This window comes from Drosophila busckii, chromosome 3R, assembly GCF_011750605.1.
Source record: "Drosophila busckii strain San Diego stock center, stock number 13000-0081.31 chromosome 3R, ASM1175060v1, whole genome shotgun sequence".
Taxonomy (NCBI): domain Eukaryota; kingdom Metazoa; phylum Arthropoda; class Insecta; order Diptera; family Drosophilidae; genus Drosophila; species Drosophila busckii.
In genome coordinates this window covers 6,605,254-6,619,874 of record NC_046607.1, presented here as the reverse complement: position 1 = coordinate 6,619,874, position 14,621 = coordinate 6,605,254, and the positions used below count along the sequence as shown (strand labels likewise).

The 14,621-nt window shown below is 41.5% G+C and overlaps 1 protein-coding gene across 4 annotated transcripts in view; it reads left to right on the top strand.

The window, feature by feature from the left end:
* Positions 1–14,621, top strand: part of LOC108604271 (lachesin) — a 109,792-nt gene that overhangs the window by 50,689 nt on the left and 44,482 nt on the right. The window lies entirely within an intron of this gene.

Sequence of the window (14,621 nt, the reverse complement as noted above, 5' to 3'; positions counted from 1 at the left end):
GGTCGGCTAAATTAATCTCATTCGGGCAGATAAATATTTCAAAAGGCGAAACTTAAGCAATTAATTTCGCTAATTGCTTTTCTTCGCTACGCTTTTTTGTTTCAACTTTTTGTCGAGTGGGGAGCCTGTGGCAACGAGTTTTGCATTCAATTGCCTTGCGCTTGCGATTGCATTTTCAAGGACTCAACTTTTGCCTGTGCACAAAACTCAATCTGACATTTATGCGAATGTCCGCGGAATCAAATAAGAGTAATGACATTGCCAGTCGCTCTCTCTCTCTCTCTCTCTCTCTTCCTTTCTCTTGTTGTCAGCATCTTGGGATAACTATTTTCCCTTAGCTCAGACAGCAGCAAGTGCAATGTCCTTTGGCTACTCAAACATTCCAGTGGCTATTAGTATTCATATCTTGACTGTCTTAAACTGCAAGCTTAAACTACTATGGACTGCATTTGCTTTTTCCCGGGCTTTTGAGTGGCACGTCGCATTTAAGTTGCCCACTTTTTTTTTAGCGACTTGCATTCCGTGCGAACCAAAAAAGATGCAATTAAATTTTTGGGACAAGAGGCGTCCTCAGCCAACGCCTGCTAGCAATGAAATTTTCGTGCTCCTTGACTGTTTTATTTTTTATTTTGCTCGTTCTTTTTTTTATTTTTTCGTGGCGCAGTTTCTTCTTAGCGTCTTGCTTTCGTATGCGGTTGCAGCTGCTGTCAGTGGCAAGAACGCATTATTAATTTATTTTTCAACTTGCAAGATGAATAAGCAAAGAGCAAAAATTCGCCAGAGCTGCTGCTGCTGCAGTCAAGCAAAATTTTCTATTTAAATGTCGCTGTGGCACTTCACTTCACCCCACTCCCCACTCCGAGACTCTCAATTTCTCACCCTTCACCCCAGCAACACACTACTAGTATACGCTTTGGTTGCTGCTGCTGCTGCTGCTTCCGCTGGTGTTGGCAGCTTTGTCTTACGCTATTGGCAAGTCATTTTGCATGCACGCTAACAAACGTTGGCAGCGGCAGCAGCAAAGTTGCAACGTGCTTGCAACAGGGCTTCTTCTATCTGCTGTCCATCACTGGCTTCGATCATGTCGCTCGGAAATAAAATCCAAAAGTGAATAATGAACCGCAAATAACTTTACTTTGTGTGCTGGCAAGTTTGCACACTCTTCTAACTCTACATCCAACCTCAAACAGCAAACTAAAAAAAAATCCAATTGCAAACCGCGTTTATATCCTCTCTACTTTGCTGCTGCTGCTTGTTGCAAACGCTGCAGGACTTTTGTCTGCGCTATCAGGCACAGCCAGAGCAACATGGATTTGCAACAACAGCAGCAACAGCAACAGTTGCTGCTGTTGCAGTGTCAGTAACAATTATTTCGGTTTGTAGTTGAGTTGAGTTACTCTCTCTTTATTTTTATCGTTGACGGCTACAAATATTTGCATTTCCCTGCGATACACTTGGCTTTTGGTTTTTCATTTTCCATTTAGTTTCCCATGCTGTGCCACAAAGTTTGCTTAGCAATATGAAGTTGTTTAATATTTGTAGCATAAATCACACACAGCAAACTCCAGTATTTTAGTTTTGCAAACAATTTTTCTTTTTGTGGCTCGGACCAGCTGTCCGAATCATAGCTAATCAAGTTGACACAGGTAACACATTTACTTAGCCGCAAGAACTTGTCCGAAAACTTTCGTTATGCATAAGTTTCCGTAGGCTTCTTGGCCCAGATAACAGTTGCTGCTGCTGCTGGTGCTGCTGCTGTGACTTTCGGGTAAGCAAAATTTATTAACTGTTTGCCACACACACAGCCAGGCAAATAAATCACTAAAAAACCAAATATAAGCCTTAAAAAGTTTTTACAAGGCGTGTAGGCTAGATTTGGCTAAGCGACCAAATCAAGCGTTAAAGTTACGCCCAATGCAAAAGCAAAAAAAAAAAAAAATAAAGCAAAACAACTAAAACAAAAAAGGTATATTGACATGCGTTGGCGTTGGCTGCTGCGTTGCCAAAGAGTTTTCAAGCAGCAAGCTGAGGCAGGTTAACGCTGAGCCCCCTAAGGCAACAGTTGCCAAAGTGAATGGAAGAGTATTCGAATGGGAATAGAGTGTGCTCGCTATGAGGCTTATTTCAAACTTCAAATTAAAATAGTGTCAACTTTTTATTTTGAATTCACCTTTTTACTTTGAACAGTCGACAGCCGGCAGCTTGCATATACCTATACTACACTTGTTAAATAATGATAAGTTACCATTACTAATAAGATTATTCTTTTTAAAGGTGAATTTATAATGAAATTACATTTTCTTTTAGATTATGTTTAAAAATAATGAGAAATTAATTGAGATTCCGAATATTATTTTATCGAATCTTTTCAGTTATCACAATTATTTCCAATAATACAAGTTTGTTTCAAGTAGTATGTTATGCATTTTGTATTAAACAACAGCTAATAATATTAATAATTAAATTAAATTCTCTAAGCAGTTATCTTATCTATATCGAATCATCAAGCATTTAGTATTCTTAAATTATTTATAATCGTAATGACTATTAATTGAAAATATTCAACCTGGGGATTGCACACAAACAATTAAATAGAATGTAATAGAATAGAAAAGAATAGAATAGTAACTAATCATCCAATTTATTAGCTTCATCTATTATTTTTCTTTTGCTGCTGTTTTGAAATAATTTTCGTATATTTCTTGTTAAGTTTGATTTTACGCTTTATCAACAACGATTCAGAACTTGACTATGAGTAAATTTATTACAGCGTTCGTTTGTTATATTAAAAGCTGTTGTAGCCTTCCAGTTGTTAGCATATCTGCTTAGTCGCATATATATGCCACTCAAGTGTTGCATTCAACTTGTTGTAGGTGCGGCATTGTCAAGTATTTGCACTTGCGCTAAGCAAAATTTACGCGCGTTTTGTTTGTACGACTCAAGAGAATTCGCTTTGCAGCATTTTGCGCTCAAGTGAAAATCGATGAGCTGGGTGTGCGTGTGTGTGTGTGTGTGTGAAGCTGTTGCCATTGTTGTTTAGCCACAATGTTTTCTTTTTCCGCTTTTATTGCGTTTTTTTTATGCTGTTGCTGCCACTGTTGGTGACTGCTGGGCTGGTGTCATGAGCAAACGAGCGGCAGTTGAGCAAATAAACTAGACCTGCCAAGCACACATCGACGACAGAAGAGAGTGAGAGAAAGTGTCAGTGAGTAGGAACGCACATAGAACGTACATGTGTGTTACCACTCAGAGTCTTAAGTCCTTAGCGTCCTGTGGTTGTCTGTCCTGCCATCAAAATCCAGAACGCAGCTGATGTTGGCGCTGGGCTGCGACTACACAACTTCAATCATTACGGGGCTTCACTGTCAGCCACTTCACAAAATGCACACACAAAATCTTCAACTTTATCTCGTCAATAACTTCAAGTGTGGAGCTCCAGCAGCATACGTTGCTCTTGGCCACGCGCTGAGCTCTTGAGCTTAAGCTGCTGCTGCTGCTGCTTTTTTCGTCTTGGCTCATCTCTTACGAGCTGCCTGCGGCTTTGATTGCCGCTACGCCTGAAAGCGCTCAATCATTTATTGATAAAAAAAACCGAGAAAGAGAAAGAAAAAGTTGCCATTTTACATGCTGCCTGCTTGTATTTTTGGCACGTGCTGCGGTTTTGCGGTTGAGGACTGCTTGCTAACTGCCTTGGCCAAAAATGATTATTTTATTGACAATTAAAGGCATAAGCAATAAAGCATAAACCGAAGGCGGCAAATAGAAAAATTGACTCAAGTGCCAGAGACAACGAGCACTGAGTAGTAAAATTTGATGGCCATGAATTGCAAACAGTTGACATTTGTCAGAGTTATGTAAGCGATTCAAGTTTATTGCAGCTTCCTAATGCCTGAGCCCTACTCAGACAAATGCTGCACACACACACACACACACACACACACACACGGCTTATTGCCACATGCTGTGTGCCTGCGTCTGCTTGTGTGGCAAGCAGGCAAACGCATGATAAACTTGAGAGATTGCCTGGCAACAGAAAGCAGCGGCCATGGCCGAATCAAAAGCAGCTTTGCGGCTACTTGGCAACAGCAACTGGGCAGACCAGACCGAACCGGTGCTAAGTAGTCCTTTAGTCTGACCACAGCTTTGATGTAGCATTCTCTGCTTGCCATAAGCTATTAGCCTAAGGGGGTTGCTGCCTCAGTTTTTTGCACTATTTTTCATTTGCGCTGCAAACTTTACAAGCCACTCACTCAAACATGCTGATTTTTAGTTTGCTTTGTCACACATCAGTCAACTGCGTGGGCTTCATTTCTTTTCTTGTCGTCAATGGCGAGTTGATTGCATAATTTAGTGCCTCTGATGGTTAAATTGTGTTAGCTTGATTAACGTGCTTTTTGCCCATTTTGGCATTTAACTGGACTAATTGAATTTTTGGGTCTGTACTCTGAAGCGGCATTTTCAGTTTCAGCTTTTAATTTGTCCGACTAAAGGCACTAGCATCAAAGTTAGCTCTCAATGAAATTAAACGCTCTGTTCTGCTCTGCTCTGCTCTGCTCTGTTCTGTTCTGTAAGCTGGGGCATATTTTTAGCATTTGGCAACTGCAGCAACTGCTGTGTACTTCATCCGAATTGCTGTTTGTGTTGAGTCACTTGCATTGTGGCCTGGGATTGCTAAAAAGCCATTTCATGATGAGGCTCAGGCCTCAGCCTTGGCTTGTAGACAAGCACAGGGTCTAAATTCTGCCTAACGGCATGGTAATTTTAATTTACAGCACATTGGCAACGGATTTGTTGGCTCTTCACAGAGACAGAGAATGAGAGAGTGAGAGCGGCACAACAGCAACATCAACTGCTAGTTGTTGTGGCTAATTTTTTGTTGTTAGTTCAGCTTCATCCTCAAGTTGTACATAAAATATGAAAATTTTTCACACAAAGACTTTGTTTTGTGCGAGGCGAGCAGGTTTGAGCTTGAGCTTCAGCTTGTGGCTTCCGGGCCCACTTACATTTACCAACTAAACTAAACGCACTGCATTTGTGGCTGGGAACTGGCTGGGCGGCAGATATGCCGGCATGTTGCCAAAGGATGTTAAAATATTTTTGCAGCTTTATCTTTAGACATTTGTCGAGAGTTGAGAGTGCACAGTAGCCAAAGCTGAGAGCGGGGCGTCTGTCGTAAAGCAGCGTCGGGATTTAACTGACATTGAGTGCCTGCCAGACTGGGTGGGGAGTTGTGTGCTGGGGCGGAGTGGGAGTTGGGCCCACTGGGCTGGCAAATAGATTACCTTCATTTTTGCTAGCTGCATCAGCGTCGAGTGTGGCACGGAGCTGCCCCAGGGAAATGGCCATTTTGTGGCTGCCCTGCAGTTTGCAGTTTGCATTTTCTCTTCTTTTTTTCTCATTTGAGACAAGAGACAGCTGCAGCTGCAACAACAGCAACAATCCTTGAGCGGCTGCTGCCAGGCAATGCACCTGGAAAATGCTTCAAATTAATTTCATCGCATGCGGCAAATTGGCTCCGCATTGTTCGTTGTTCAACGTTCAGCAGTTCGTTAATTAAGGCGAAAGAACATTATTTAGGTGAGTGCGGCTGTTGCGGCTTATCAGCGTTTAATCTCTTTATGATAAAATGTTTATTTTGGCGACAATATCAAAACAATAAATTGCTAAAGCGCGCCCACTCAGCAACACACACACACACACACACTCAGTACTCAACACTCGAAGGACACTGCACAGGACAGCATTCAACACTCTAAAGTTTGCGCCGCCAACGCTGCCATATGAAAGATAAATTCGCTGATAAGAACTTTTGCTGGGCGCGCTGTGAAAAGCGGATTGCGTACTTCATATGAAGAGAGAAAGAGAATGAGTGGGAACAGGCTAATTTAAGTTCAACGCCAGCTGTCGCACACAATGGGCGTAGTAAGCTGAACGCTTGGGCGTCTTCTTGAGCCGTAGGGTGGGGGTGGTGGGTGCCAAAGGCACACGCACACACACACACACACACAGCTGTTGTGGCAGAGTCCGCGTCCAAGGCGACTTTATTATTATTATTATACTTGGCGCAAAGTGGCAGCTCGACTGAAAGTCCAGCAGCAACATTTGTCCAGCTGCTTCATTTCATATTCACCAGATACTTTTTTCGTCATTACACAAAAAAGACAAGAAAAGATATTTTTCGTTCGTCTGCAACTCTATGAAATTGCCAAACAAAAGCGAACAAATTATGCGCTGATCATTGGATATTTATGAATTAAAGGGATTTCAACTAAGCTGCTGCGCTGCTTAAAGTTATCCTTTTAATATAATATATATATTTTCATAAAGGGCATTTAATATTTTAATGCGTACTTGCATAATTTGCTTTTAATATTGTCTTCTGGCTAAATAACAAAAGGCAAGAAAATAAGTATATTTTTCATTTTTATTTTGACGCACCACAGAATGTGCCTCATCAGCAGCTCATCAACACAGGCGCCTCTGCTTTGAGTTTGTGTTTTGGGTTCTCAGCTCGGTTCGTTCTCGGTCTTGTCTTTTTGTTCATTTTTTATGCGCTGCTGCTGCTCGGCCATAAATGACTTTAAAAATGCTTAACAAAGTTTCTTAAATTACTTCTCGAGTGGCGACAGGCGACGAGAATGAAATTATGTATAAAGAGATTTTCTGCGCCACGCCCTAGGCATAAGGACGGGCGCGTCCTGCAGCTGTTGCCGTTGCGAACGTTGCTAAAAAGTTTCGAGTCGACTTATTAACATTGAAAGCTCATTATTAGTTTTGCCTTCAACTGCTGCCGCTGCTGCCGCTGCTGCTGCGCTTTAACTCGTTGATAAAAGTTTAGCAAAATTCATTGCATTACGCTGTAATTGAACACGCAGGTGTTCAATCTCAAAATGAATAATGCAGAGCAAGAGCCGGAGCGAGAGCTGAAACGACGGGTTGCATGTTTAATGAGCCGTAAGCCGGGTCAGATCCACTAAGCTGAGCGCCGTGCACAATTGCAACAGATTTGACAAATATGTTCTATTTATTTGTCGCCTGTCGAGTGCCCGAGGCCACGACCAGGCGCGTGTTTAGTTTACCAATTTGCTGCTGTAAATATTTGGCAAAATGTCAGAGAGCGCGCAGCTAAAACCCGTGCACTGCAATTGGGTGACAATTGCTGCATTCAAGTGGTGACTGATGAATTGCTGCTGTATCTGTTGCTGTTGGTGGTGATTGTGGGTCATCTAACCATATGGGCGCACACTTAATGATATTGACATTAAGTGTTATATATACGCGTATTTGCAACCCCTAAGCATGCAGCGCATTTAGCTCTGCGCTGCTCTGCTCTGCTCAGTTGTAGGTGTGTGAGTGTGAGTGCGTGTGTGTGTTTGTGTCGATTGTAAACTCAGCTCGACGCCATTGTCATTGTCTCGTCTCCTGCACTCCACAGCGAGCCTAATGAAGCATAACGGTTTATCGTCGTTTTGTCATGTCCCCGTGCCATGTCTATCTAAGTGTGCGATTGGGATTTAATTTGATTGCTTCAATGCCTGCCAAGTGTGTGTCTGCGCCTCACTCTGTGTGTGTGTGTGTGTGTCGATGGCATTAGCCTATGATTTACTGTGTTATTTAGTCTTACTTTGTTTTACCGCTTATTACATTCTGCGCGTGTATGTGTGTACTTTGTCATAGGCGGCGGCCACCCCCACCCCCTGGCACCCAACCGTACGTTCTGTGGGTTACAGGCGTTGACATAAAAGAAACTCCACACTAAAGCCTTTCTGCTTTGATTGATAAAGTGCCTTATGTGCGGATTATTGCGACATTGATTTACTATGCTTTAGGGCTTTACTTTTTTTATGTGTATGTGTATGTATTAATTTTTTTTATACTGCTTTTATTGCTGTGTGCACAAGCAGCTGCAATTTTATCAGCAAAAAGTCACGCTTGATGAGCTCGATAGATATTATATAAAGTATTTATTTGATTTATACGCTGTACAAAAAAGTAAAACCAAATTGCATTGCATTAACTATTAATTTTATACAATTGTTAACAATTTAATATGTGGACTTGTTGAGCTGCACGGCTGCAATCGCTGTTAATGTTATTGAGCTGCTCTGTTATGCTGCTGCTGTTATCTTATTGCTGTTATGTTATTGTTGTTATGTTAAATTCCAGAGCATACTTTTGAGACAAAAACAAAGAAAATGAGTTGTCTCTATGAAAGCGGTAAAAATTAATTCGCTAGCAATAAAAGTTAACAATTGAAGTACCTCTCATTAATTGTGGAAAACTTTTGTAGCTGTTGTTGTTATTCTTACTGCTCTAGCTGCGCTTATGAAAAGTATTTAAAAAGTGCAAACACAAGCTAGCCCAAGGTGTTGAATTTCATTTGAAAACTTTGCGCTTAATACTCGGTCAGGTTGAGCTGAAGGCAAATGCAACAGTAGCAGCAGCAGCAACAGTGTTGCAACTATACAGCTCTTGCATAATGCCAAGCATTTTGTGTAGCCAATTGTGAAACCACGTTGGCCTGGCTTTGGCTTTGGTTTGGTTTGCTCTGCTTTCCTGTCCAGCTTGTTGTGCTTGCTGTTGTTGTTGGCCCTGACTTGGGCCTTGTTGCTCTGTTTGTGGCTATGTCAATTAACGCCTAAGTTGTAAACAAATTTTTCTCAACTGACTCGACATTGCCCGGTGCACTCATAAATTGCACTTATAGCAGAGCAGAGCAGAGCAGCCAGTAAAGACAAAGTCGAAAGTTTTCTGTGCGCAGAGAGGTTGAAAGCGTAGGCGACAGCCATAGTGTGTACTCGACTTAACTGCCGCTACTTAGGAGCGGAAACTTGGCGTGATTAATTAGCCAAAGCAGCTTAGTGACAAATTTGTTTAGCGCAACGACGAAAATTGAGCGCAAGTTTATAATAAACTACATAGCTGCTGTCGTTGACGAAACTTGTTAGTAACATTCTAAGGCTGTGTATATGAGTTGGCCAATATGCTAAGCTAAGCTGTCAAGCTAACCCCAAAAGCTGCCAACTTTGTTGTTGTTGTTGTGTGTGTGTGTGTATCAGCCCCAAATCTAACCAATTAACTTAGTTGAGCATCGATATCCTTTGTCAATCCTCTAAAGCAAAACTTTGAGCATTTTTTAAACTCTGCACAACTTTGACACAATTTCAACTTTCGAATCAAATCGAGAGTGCCTGGCTACAGGGCAGGCAGCTTGCCAAAGATTATGTAGCAAATAATACTTATGAACTTATTATCTTGTTTGTGCTTTATGCCACACCCAACCAAAAAATATAAAAAATACTTATATCCAAGCCCAAAGCTCACACTTGAACTGAGCACCCCCAGAGCTGACCCCTGTTGCTGTTGCTGTCTCTCTGACTGCTGCTGCTACAAAATTTTACACAGGTTTGTTAACATGCAGAGCACGAAGCTCGGGCTCGAGCTGCACTGGGGATAGAAATTTAGAGGCAATCTCTTATGAACTTGGCGCGTTTTGTTTTGTCTATTGCTGCGAGAGTTTGCTATACGATATTAGTCTTGGGGTTTTTGATTTTGTTTTTGCGGCAGCGGCCATTGTGTGCCAACTTCAATGTTGATTCTGTGTGGCATAAACTCTGTAAATAAATTTCAACGAAATTGTGTAACAATACGCCAAACAGGCCTCAGGGGTGCATGTTGTATATATGCGCATGTGACGCTGCCACAGACCGCTCAACAAAACAGTAAAAAAAAAACAAAAAACGAAGAATACTCAATACTTGCAACTTGACGTGGCCGCAACAATAAAATGCCAAGCCAAGGAGCAATGGGAAAATGAACAGAACGCAAACAACTTGGAGCTTGGGTTTGAGGCGCTGGTTAAACTGAGCAAATATTTCCGCAAAAACTTGGACTTGACTTGGGTCTAGCTTTAAAGAGTCGCGTCGACTTGGTGGTGGTGGATTGGGGCGAATGCCAAAGAAATTATAAAAGAGCCGCTGGTAATTGTGCGCTGAAAGATCTGAGCCTGCCTCTCCCGCTACACACAATGCGCTCGCTACCTAATCCAATAAGCCAACAACAGTTTTCTTAAGTAATTTGTTACCCCTTTTACGCCAGGCCTTGAGCCTTGACTATAACCGCTAAACGTGCCACCCACCACCACCGCTTTGCTGCTGCTGTTGCTGTTGCCTTTGCTTTGGCGTTTGCGTTTGCTTTGTTATGCCATTTAGTGCGAGTGAATGGCGAACAATGTTGCCTGGCTGGCAAAGCTGCTGGTTTGGGTTTGAGGCAAGCATCATCTATGGCATAGTTGCGTCAAGTATTTTGTAGCTTTTGTTTGCCTTTCTGGCTGGCGGCAAACCGTTTTTGCTTCAAGCCAAAGCGCAGCAGCTCTCGCTATTGTTGTTCGTCCATTTAACCGCAACGCTCTAACAACAACAACATCAGTTTGTTGTTGCTGTTTCTTTTGCTGCTGCTGCTTGAAAGTTTACTTTAAGTGAATCAATCAAATGTCGGCAGCAATTTCAAAATTTTAATTAGGAAATTTTCCAGGCAGCTTCTCGCTTCTTCTTGGGCTGCATTATCAATTTGTTCGCCATTAAGAAATTATATGTTGTGCTTTGTTTCTTCATTTTAATGCTTGCTTTTGTTGTTGTACTTTTTAAATTAAACAGAAACACTCAGCAGAGCACAACATAACAACAAAACAAACAATAACAACAACAACGAGAGTCGCCTTAGTCGGTGGCAATACCTCGGCTTGGTTTGGCTTTGGCTCTGGCTTCGGCTTTGGCTTTTATTATTGCCTTTTTATTGCGTATTAATTTTGCGTGCTTAATTTGCCTGCTCTGCGTTGCGTGGGCGTATGCCACGCCTCATTTGCTAGTAGTGTTGTTGCTGTTACTGCTGTTGCTGTTGTTGTTATTGTTATTGCTCGCTTCCGCTGCGAAGGGTTCGCTTGTAATTGAGGCTGTTGTTGCCGCCGTCGCCGCCTCCCGTTCATTTTAATGGCAAGAAATTGAATTTTAATTAGTAACGAGGAATCTGTTACGCATCAGTTTGTATTTAATTTAATTTCTTAATTAAAATGCGTGCGCATGTCTGCATAAAATCCAACGACCAGCACAAAAGTCCAGACACAAGCTGCTTATCAGTTGAATTTTTAAGAAATTAACAAAATACCATACGATATATATAATTTTTTATTTTCATGCTCAATTTATTGAAATTCGCAGAAAAATGTCTGGAATAAGGCCCTGATGCGGCTTCATGCATATTTTTGGTAGCTTCTTTTATATTTTATTGCATATTTGTATCTTAAACTTTTACGATTTTAAGAAATAAATTAAATTTATCATGTGGGAATAGAGTCAGCTGACAGTTTTGAGATTGAGAAAAAGTAAATTGTATACACTATATTTAAGTATTAATAACATATTTAAAAAATTTAAATTTAATATAATAATGTAAAATTTTTCTCACATGCTCAGATGAAAGTTCAGTCTTTGCTTTTTGTATTAAAGCTAGCGTTTTAGAGTTTTTTCTTATTGGAATATAATTACAATAAGCTTAGTTTTTAGTAATTAGCAAATTGATATAGCTTATGTAGCTTATTTTATTCTTTCCATTTATCTACTTATATGATCTTATTATCCAATAATAAAACTTAGTCTTCGCTTTTTGTATTTGTGTTTGATCTGTAAAGATTTTCTTTAGTAAGCTTACTAGTCTAATATTAAATTTGTTACTATTTGCTTGTTGCCTACTAGTTATATATAAATTTCTTAGCATTTTTCCTTTAACTTGTCTTGTCTTGCCAACAAATTGTAGCACAATCTCTGCTTGTTGCAGCTCTATTAGATATGATCATACTTGTTACTATTTTTTATGCCACGCTCAGATTTTGCGCTGTTGAGCGAACCGCACTCAAGTGCCACAGAGTTTGCCAAGTTTTTCGCGGCAGACAGCTGCATTAAGGCAACAACAAATGTGCATAGGTATGCAGCACACACTCACACACACATACATACAGTTGCACATATATACGTGTAAATGAAGAAACTCACATGCATAATGCAGCGAGCTTTTGGTGCTTTTGGTTTCGCGCAGCTCAGCAGCTCGGGCTTGGATTCTTTATGCGTTTTGCACACAAATTGCATTATTAATGCCACTGTGCTAGCTCTGATCAGACACAATCCAACGTTGTCACACAAACGCGCATACAGAGAGAGGGACGGACAGACAGACCCAGAGACGAAAACTACAAATTAAGGTTAATTAAGTTTGCTTTTTGGTGCGCAACTTGAAGCTGGAATTGGCGTTGCTTAAAGCAACTTTGACACTGTGTGTGTGTGGCAAGTAAGAACTACTGTGGTGGGCATGTGGCATGCTTTGTTAGCTGGCAAGATACGAGGCCACTAATTTTTGGGTTCTGCTATGCGACTCTGCAGCGTGTTGCCGTTGCCGTTGCAGTTGCAGTTACAGTTTTGTGACGCCAACTTTGTTTGCCAAACTTTTTATTGGCACACATATCCAACAGTTTTCGTTTCTGGGCTAAAAACTGCTGCTGCTGCTGTTGACTGCTGCCACACAGCGCTTGTTTATGTTGCCGCCGTGTGCTGAGGCAAACAAACGGCGCTCAAAAATGAAAATGTGCCTGGCACAGGGACTGAGCATGCTTTGCATATATTTGACGCAACCCATTTTCATTTTCGGCTGTTTAAAGCTGCCAATAATGTCAAGTTGCTTGCACGCATCAAAGGTCATTGCTGGCTGGTTGGCTGGTCTTTGGCAATTTGTGCGCGCATTAGTCGTCGCATTGTGCCGGGCGAATTATACTCTTGAGCATCATTTAACAAAGAAAACAATAAATTAAATTACACTGAGCCCCAAACAAAAAGACAGCAACAGCAACAAATTTGGGCTTTCCGCTTGCTCTGCGGCCAGGCCGTTAAACTCATAAGTAAGATCTACACACTTGATAAGCGCTTGCCCCACAACCCACACACACACATACACAAAAAGCAACTAAAACACACACACACACACACACGCATCCGACGCGCACATCCGCTTTATTTCGTTCGGCAAAACGTATTCCAATTCATTTGTTTTCACACACACACATTCAGAGAGGGAGGTTGAGAGACTGACTGCAATCGCTTGTGTTGCGCATAAAAAATTTATAACTTCGATTATTTCCTTCTACACTAAATACTAATAAATTAAATTGTTTTTTATTTCTCAATAAATTTTTATTATTCTGCTACTTTTATACTTCATTACCAAGGCGCAAGGCACTAGGTGTCGATTTAATGGCGCAGACACAGCCACTTGCCATCTTGCCCGCCACACTTGCCACTTGCCACACTCTTGGCCCCTTGCTTGGTATTTACCATTCAGTGTTCGTCGTGCTGTTTCGGAGCTTAAGGTCAATTTTTGATTTCCGTTTTCAAATTGCTCAACGCACACGCATCCGTTTCCGTTTCGACAGCGATTACACCTACTGCTGCTACTTTATGTGTGTCCATGGATGAGGCTCTCTGTGTGTATGTGAGCTGAAACTTTGATTTGTTTTGCGTTTGCCTCATTGGCTGCTGTGCTAGCAGCTGATGCTCAGTTTGCTGGATTCGCCAGACGGCAGTTTAATGAGTTGACGCTTTGAATACTACTATGCCTAAAGTTTATATTCGCCCAGACCCCCCCGCTGTCCATTGCTTCATCGATTTATTGCGCTTGTGCGCTTGAGTGTGATTGCTAATTTGTAATTTACGTAGTCTAAACACGGGTGCGGGCGCTTATGTTCAGTTTTTACTACTTAAAGCATTGCCAGGCAGCCAGCAGTTATTTGCGAGTTTCACTTTATTGTTGCTATTGCTGCATGGGCTGCCAAATGAGCGTAAGTGATTCATTTTCACTACTTAAAGCATTTTAGGTAGATTTTCGTGCCACGTAGCTCATCAGCAAATAATAAACATAAACAATTTATTGTCGAGCGCTGCTAATAAAAAGCGAAAAGCAAGCGTCTCATAAAATTACGCACTCAAGTGCTGAGAGCATAAAATAACATTCGGTCGAGCACTCGTAGTCGAAGTAGGCAAAACAAACGTGTAAACTTATGTTTGGGCTATAGTTGACCGCTGACCAATTGATGCAGCCTGTATACTTGGCAGTCTATTAACTCCCAAACACACACACATACAAATTATATGGCTATCGGGATTAGCATAAATCGTAAGCATTGAGGCGACAATTTTTGTTCTGCAGCCAGCAGTTTGCAACAAAATTTAATGCTATTTACACAGCAAAGTGTGCATAAAAGTGTCGCAGCAGCACCAGCAGCAGTCTGAGGGGCTTTTGAGAGAGTGAGAGAGAGAGAGCGCCTCGTAAACATGCACAACTAACAGATTTATTTATATGCCGCATAAAAATGCACGTTGCTGTTGCTGTTGCCAGTGCCGCACACAAAAGGCCAAGCGAAACGCAAGCGTATAATAAAATTGGCTGCAAAAGTGTTTCAGGGCAACAAGGATAAAAACCGTAATCCCGCGTCGTTCTCGTCGTCGTCGTTCCCAGCCAAATGACTAACAGAGAACGCTGTGTATCGAAGTCAAGGGTGTCAGCAGCATATATGAATGTGT